The sequence below is a fragment of the Dysidea avara genome, chromosome 7, assembly GCF_963678975.1.
Source record: "Dysidea avara chromosome 7, odDysAvar1.4, whole genome shotgun sequence".
NCBI lineage: Eukaryota > Metazoa > Porifera > Demospongiae > Dictyoceratida > Dysideidae > Dysidea > Dysidea avara.
The window spans coordinates 38,948,354-38,955,703 of NC_089278.1; positions in this window are offsets into that span (position 1 = coordinate 38,948,354).

Sequence of the window (7,350 nt, forward strand, 5' to 3'; positions counted from 1 at the left end):
AATACATACACCACAGACTGCAATTTCTACACCTTTGAACAGAGCATGTTCAGCCTTGACATCCTGGTGGCCAACACTGAGGCTTAGCAACTATTAGTGCAATGCCATGTAATACAGAACGTGCATTGATTTTGGGATTATGCAGTTGGCAATGTCAGGCAAAAACTTTAACAGGAATAACAAACAACTGTGCTCACAAAATAAATTAATCGGGCCATTCAACATGCAATTAATTCTAGTACCAGCACTGGTTTCAGGATACTGGGAGGCTTACATGTGTAGTAGGTTGAGTTCATTTGAGAAGTCGTGTGATTTTGCATGACCACTTAACGATAAGGTGATGTTTAATTGCAATCAGCTAGTCTAACAGTTCAATACTGATCCAAATGTCAGTTGATCAGTTCACCCACAACAAGCCAATTGTCACTTTAGGGATTAGCAAATGGCCAAGTTAATTTGAATATGCACTCAGCACCTGTACACTCTATTTGTAAAGTCTACGTGCTGAGTGGCTGGACCATATATTTTATGCATAACTGTGGCCACTGGGTATTGGATATGCAGAGGAGGTAGGACATGACGTCATGATAATTGCATGATGTGGGCCATACTGTACATTTGTCAATAGAATGTAGTTCTAGTTCACCTTAAAGTTTAGTGCTGTAATTGTCAAAAATGATAATTTACTAATGTAGAAATTGTTTTATCTTATCTACTGAGCTTTATTAAGCTCCAGTGATCTTATGGTGAGTTTTGCAATAGTGCATCATTCAGACTTGTGTAATTGCTCATTATACTAGTTACCGTTAAGAGTTAATGTAATCGACCTCGGCATCTACAATGATGCCAGAAGCTTGGTACATTAGTTTTCCGTTATATAATTATCATCAGAATTCAATTAAATTATGTAACTTTTCACTGAAATCACATGCATTATGACATCATGTCCTACCCCCCTGTTAGACATGTGTGTGGGAGTTCCACTGCGAGTGTGGCAGACTTTTCCATCGCAAGGGATCTCATCCTGCACCAGTGATACTGTGTCAGGTTATGGTTGTGCCAGGTCCAGTTCTTCAGATCCATTACACAACTGACAGGCACGCAATCAAAGGGTTGCAGGTTCATTGCTTGGTTATTCCCAGTTTCTGTTGTTGTTTCCTTAAGCAAGAAAGTTAACTCACATTGCTTCAGTATATCCAAATGTATAATAGGGGACCTGGTGTCAACTGGAGAAGTAGCCTACCCAGTTGTAACATCAATGGGTACCTGGGGAAGCAAATACCAACCATTCATGCCTCACATACAGGTGAAGGCCAAGGTGGGACTTCATGCATGCACCTTCACTTGTGAGACATGGTATAGCCTCCTGCAATCCCCTGGAGGATATGCCAGCACTGACTCCTAGCACCTGAGTAATGCACTCTGGGTAGGGGTGACCATACCAGCATGGTAGCCAACTTTGCTTAGTGTAGTGTGTGTGTGTGCGTGCGTGTGTGTGTGTGTGCGTGCATGTGTGTGTGCTTGTGGGTGCATGTGTGTGAGATAGAGGCAGCATACACAAGTGGTTAAATATCGAAAGGTTCCAATTGCTGTTGCTTCCTTAAACAAGAAACTTCTCACATTGCTGTAGTTTACTCAACTGTTAAATGGGGCCTAGTGTGCTTTGGCCGTTATAATTACAAGTGCCACTGCCTCTATATCTGTGACTCTTAGACAGCCCCAAGTACTGTTCCAGAAGGATTTACCTGTACAGGCTCGACGCACAGGTAGTATAACCCATGTAATTTAAATGTATAGGATAGCAGTATTGTGATCCTATTGTAATATTTATTAAGATCTTGGTGAAGATAAGTTGTATTAGGTATTTTTTGGAAATGCTTTAACACTACCAGCCGCTCCATAAGCCTTTCGCCGGAATCACCCTTGGCTTGGTTACCGTAGCACAGATTTTTTTTGGGGGGGGGGGGTGGAAAGCTCTGAACATAGTTGTCCTTTCATCAAAGTGTGGATTGGTTGCTATGAAACCTTTTGTGACCTTTGTAAGTATTTAACATTTCTCTGATGTGGACGCCTTTGAATTATGTTCCAATAGAGTTCCACTGGTAATTGTATTTCCAAGTATTTGAGGATATGTCCCAAATTATTTTTGGATATATACCGGTGTTTAGAAGTTCACGATTAATAATTATTAGTTGTGAATTTAGCAAATAATTGTGCGGACATTAGGTATTACATTAAAGTGAAAATTAATTGTACAAATACATTATAATAGTGCAAAATGTTGATGACCTTCTTATCTGGCCTGTGCTTTTTGGGGGTGGGGTGCCACCTGTTGTTCTGTTTGACTGTAGTTTCCTCTTTTGTATGTCTGTTTTACTTTAGTCTTTCCTCATTGGCCATAGTCAGTGTCTCCCTGAAGTGGTGATGACATTGGCTGGATCAAGTCTCTTCATTGTGACCAGGGATTCACTGGTGAGCTTCCTGATGTGACTATCACATTTTTTTGATTAGTTTGGTTAGATGCTCCATGATAGTTGCGGCTAGTTCTTGTTCAGCCGTAGTCAGTTTTTGTATCCACTTGGGAGTGAATTCCCTGTGGTCTTTGTACATGATATTTGGCTCAATTTTTCCAGGTGGTACACTGCCACGGGCCAGTGCCATCCTGATTGCCTCACTACTGTATGTCTCTTTGCCTTGTTGATCTGGCAAGTTGAAATCTAATTTTCACTAGTTCTTTCTCCAGCTGGAGCTGTTCAATAGATGTTGAGTTGGTTGTTGGCTGCTCATCAGCGATGAGTTGTGTTAATAATAGATCATCATCATCATTATCTCTGCCATTCCCACTTGTCATCTGGCTACTGCTGCCGTTTGATGATGTTGTAGGAGTGGCTGTATCCAATGTGGGGCTGGTGACAACAGTAGCAATGGCTGCTGCTGATGAAGAGGCTCCACCATTATATATCAGTTACCTTCACCCTCCAAGGGATGATGACATCAGATCGTTAGTGGCAGCTGGCGTGCCAGTTGTAACAGGCTGGACCTCTATGTCGTTGTCAGAGACATCCTAATCCTGACTGTTGGTCTTGATCTGACTCTGTCCATTACACTCAGTTAAAACAAGTTAAATCAGTTTGTATTTTTTGTACATGCACATTAGTGAATTTGTAAGTTTTCTAATAATTTTTCTTCTACATTGTTCAGGAATGTATCAATTGTGGCTTTAAAAAATATGGTCTGATCCTATGGTGTCTATACACTGTAGCTACTTGAATGGAATTACGTACGTACGTAAGTGTGTGTGTGTGTGTGTGTCAGTGTCACATGTTGTAATTTGTATGCTTCCAATAGTTGTTACTCTTGTGCTTAAGGTTGAATGGTTAGCTAGTTGGTTGGATAACTAGCTCAATGTTATTGTTCCTCTTTTTCTCTAGCTATGCGTGTCAATGCTGGCGTTAACCACTGGGGTGGGATTACTACAGCTCACTTGTCATCCGTGGAGTGGTGTTGGATTTTTCATGGAATATTTGAGGATCAGGTGAGCTCATGTGTAATTTCAGATTTTTGTTATCATTCCGTGGTGATGAGGGGTTACTGTTATCAGTGCTGTTGATAGAGTAGATGTCTGGTCTCCTTGTCCCTTTCTATCCAGTTGAGACCTTGTGGGTAGACACATTTTAGTCTGATTTATAAATTCTATTGTTAGATCTATTCGTTGCTGGGGTCTATCTCACGTATTATTTGTACTCTCATGTTGTGTTTGCATTCTCCTTTTCTGGTATTTGAGTTGTCAGTACAAAATGGGTCAGATTGTTCAGTGATTTGTTGTCCCAATTTTGTTAGTTGTGTGTTTGTATTGAGGATGTATATGCATATCAATTTGATGTGTGTTTGTATTTAATTTCTTGTAGTGCTCATTGATGAGCCGGTGGAGTAGTGTTTACACACATGTTGGAGGTCGTCAGAGAGTGACTTGTCCGTACTATGGATAATTTTCATACAGTTGTTTTTGTATCTGTGCATTAGTTTTGTAATGCATGGCAAGACACTTGAAATTTATCATATGTATATCTTCTACAGTTTCTATTATTTTGGTAGTCTATATTTCAATATTTATTGGAGCTGAATTGTGTTGTAGTGTAATATGGGTGGCATTGACCAGAGATACAGTTGGCTGGTTGCTGGGAGTAGGGGCTTCTGTTTGGGGAACTTACCAACTTGGCAACCGTCATTCGGTGTGATTGGCTTGTGGAGATGTTGCCTAATACCGTTTCTAATATCTCAGCCGTCTGGAGTAGCTTTTCAAAGTGTGCGTGTGTGTTGGGGGGAGGACCCTATGGGCTGATTGTTGTGATGTAGGATTATCCTGATGCTGGATGTAGTTTGTGCTGACATGTTCTATTCTTGCAGGCTTGGTCAGTCGTTGGCAATGAAAATTTGCTAAGGATAAATGGCATTTTCTGGTTGATACAAAAAGCATACTATACTATTTCTAAGGAGATTGATGTTGGCATGCCCCCACAGAAACTTTAAAAGCAGCATTTATTTGTTAAACCTCTAATCCAATCATTCACTGTCACTTTAGCACAGGAAACAACCACTGTAGTTTGACTGTTCTACATAATTGGATACCGTACGCAAGGAAATTTTGACATCAAAAAAATTTGACGAATTCAGACTTCAGCAGATTTGACGAATAAAATGTGGACAAAAATGAAGAAATTGTAGGCAAAACCTTTTAAGGGCGCTTATAAACATTTGACGAATTTAAATTTGACGAATTAAACCGATTCGTCAAATTTTTTTGACGTCAAAATTTCCTTGCGTACGGTACCATTTCATCATGTTTGTAACTTCTGATTTTTAATAGAAATATCTGTAATGGTAACAATTTTAAAATCTGATTTATAAACCATCAGCAATACTTTCACACCCATAGCATAATTCAACCAGAGGCTTGATTTGACTGTATCTTAGATTTACAAGACTATACAATATACAGTTGTTACAAAATCACACGACTTCTCAAATACACACCACCTACTACTCGTGAAAGCCTCAAAACCAGTGCTGGAACTTGTATCTTGTAAATGGCCCATACAGTTGTTTCTTTTTGCACAAAATTACATTGCCAACTGCATAATCCCAAAATCAATGCACCCCTCATAGGGTGGTGGATGCAATTCAGTATGGCTATATGTTTCCTTTGTTTTCTTCACCAACACCATATTTTGGTTGTAACCATTTGGCTAATTGTGACTTTGTTTCCCTGGCGATCCAGGAATTGCTAGTCAATAACTGTATTGCTAAGGTTGACTTTCAACCTTTTATATGTAGTCCTTTGTCAGTTGTTGATGGACCCAGTAAGAAATGTCTGGTGATTAATCTCAGACACCTCAATCAGTTCCTGTGGAAGCAGAGGTTTAAATATGAAGACCTTAGGACAGCTCTGATGTTATTTGAAAAAGGTGATAAGGCATTTACGTTTGACCTGAAGTCTGGTTATCACCATGTTGACATCCACAAAACCTGTTGGAAGTATTTAGGCTTTATGTGGCCTGTGAATAAAGTCCAGACTTATTTTGTGTTTAAAGTCCTTCCATTTGGCTTATCTTCAGCGTGCTGCTTGTTTACTAAGCTTCTTAGACCATTAGTTAAGTATTGGAGGGGACATGGTTATAAGATAGTGGTGTATTTAGATGACGGTATTTGCTCTGTAGAAGCTGAAAGGGCCGAAACTGCCAGTAGATTTGTTCAGGAGTCCCTGGCTAATGCTGGCTTTGTGGCTCACCCTACTAAATCCCAGTGGGTTCCTTCCTACCAGGTGTCTTGGTTAGGGTTTGATATCAATCTAGAAACAGGCCAGATTATTGTCCCCACAGATAAGGTGCATGCTTTTAGAAGTTTAGTGTCTTCTGCAATTAAGACAGTAGTGCTTCCTGTCTGTCATATCGCTAGGATCATTGGGAAGATAATTTCTTTGTCCCTTGCAGTGGGCCCAGTTAGTCGACTCATGACTCGTAGTTTGTATGCAGTGATTAATGAGTGTTATACCTGGAGTGACATGTTGTCACTGAGTCCAGAGGCTCTCTGTGAGTTACAATTTTGGGAAGCAAATCTTCAGGAGTATGACTCTCAGCCTTTATGGTGCCAGCCAGGTGCTGTAAGAATTGTGTATTCTGATGCTAGCGATACAGGATTTGGTGGGTATATTGTTGAACATGGTCAGTATGTGGTGCACGGCCATTGGGATGCTGTAGAGGCCCAACAGAGCTCTACATGGCATGAACTTAAAGGCAGGGCCGCCCACAGGGGGGGGGGGGGGGGCAACTGGGGCATTTTGCCCCGGGCCCCAGCCTGAAAGGGGCCCCAGGAGGCCCCATGAAGGGCCCCCTGAATACCTGTTTAAAAGATCGATATACTCTAATAGAGCAGTCAGATCTAAATACTCTAATAGAGCAGTCACAGTATTCTTTAGAGGAGCAGTGTAGCAAGCTTATAGATAAGGAGATATGGTTGGTGATGGGTAGTTATTGTCATTGCTAGCAGGTTGTGACCTTTTTTTTTTTTTTTTTTTTTTTTTTTTTGGTCTTCACCTTACAACTTGGGTGAAGGGCCCCACTTTAACTCTTTGCCCTGGGCCCCTTAATTTCTCTGGGCGGCCCTGCTTAAAGGTGTCAGGCTGGTTCTTCAATCATTGATATCAAAACTTCAAAATTGTAAAGTTAAGTGGCTTACTGATAACCAAAATGTTTCCTGGATTCTTCTGGTGGGTAGTAAAAACCCGGCCCTTCAACAGGAAACCCTAGGTTATGTTCCTTGTGTGTACAATATAGTGTGTCTGTTGAGCCTGAGTGGATACCTCGTACTGAGAACCAGATAGCTGATTTTATTAGTCACATACAAGACTTTGATGATTAGCAATTACACCCAAGTGTGTTTTGCTGGTTGAACAGTAGATGGGGCCTGTGTACAGTTGATCGCTTTGCAAGCTTTTATAATACTCAACTACCTAGGTTTAATAACTGTTTCTGTAACCCAAGGTCTGAGGCAGTAGATTGTTTCACATGTGATTGGACTGGTGAAATGAATTGGTGATGTCTCCCAGTCTACCTCATTCCACGTTTGCTAAGGCATGCTCAGAACTGTAAGTGCAGGGGTATCATTGTACTACCTCATTGGTCATCCGCCCCATTTTGGCCTCTAATTTGTCCTGATGGTAGTCATCTTGCTTCTTTTGTCAGGGATTGGTGTGACCTGCCCCTGTTTGACCATTTGTTTTTTCCCGGTAGGTGTACCTCAGGGTTCTTTTCTGGTTCGAGGTCAACCACTTGTGTTCTTGGCTTGTTATTT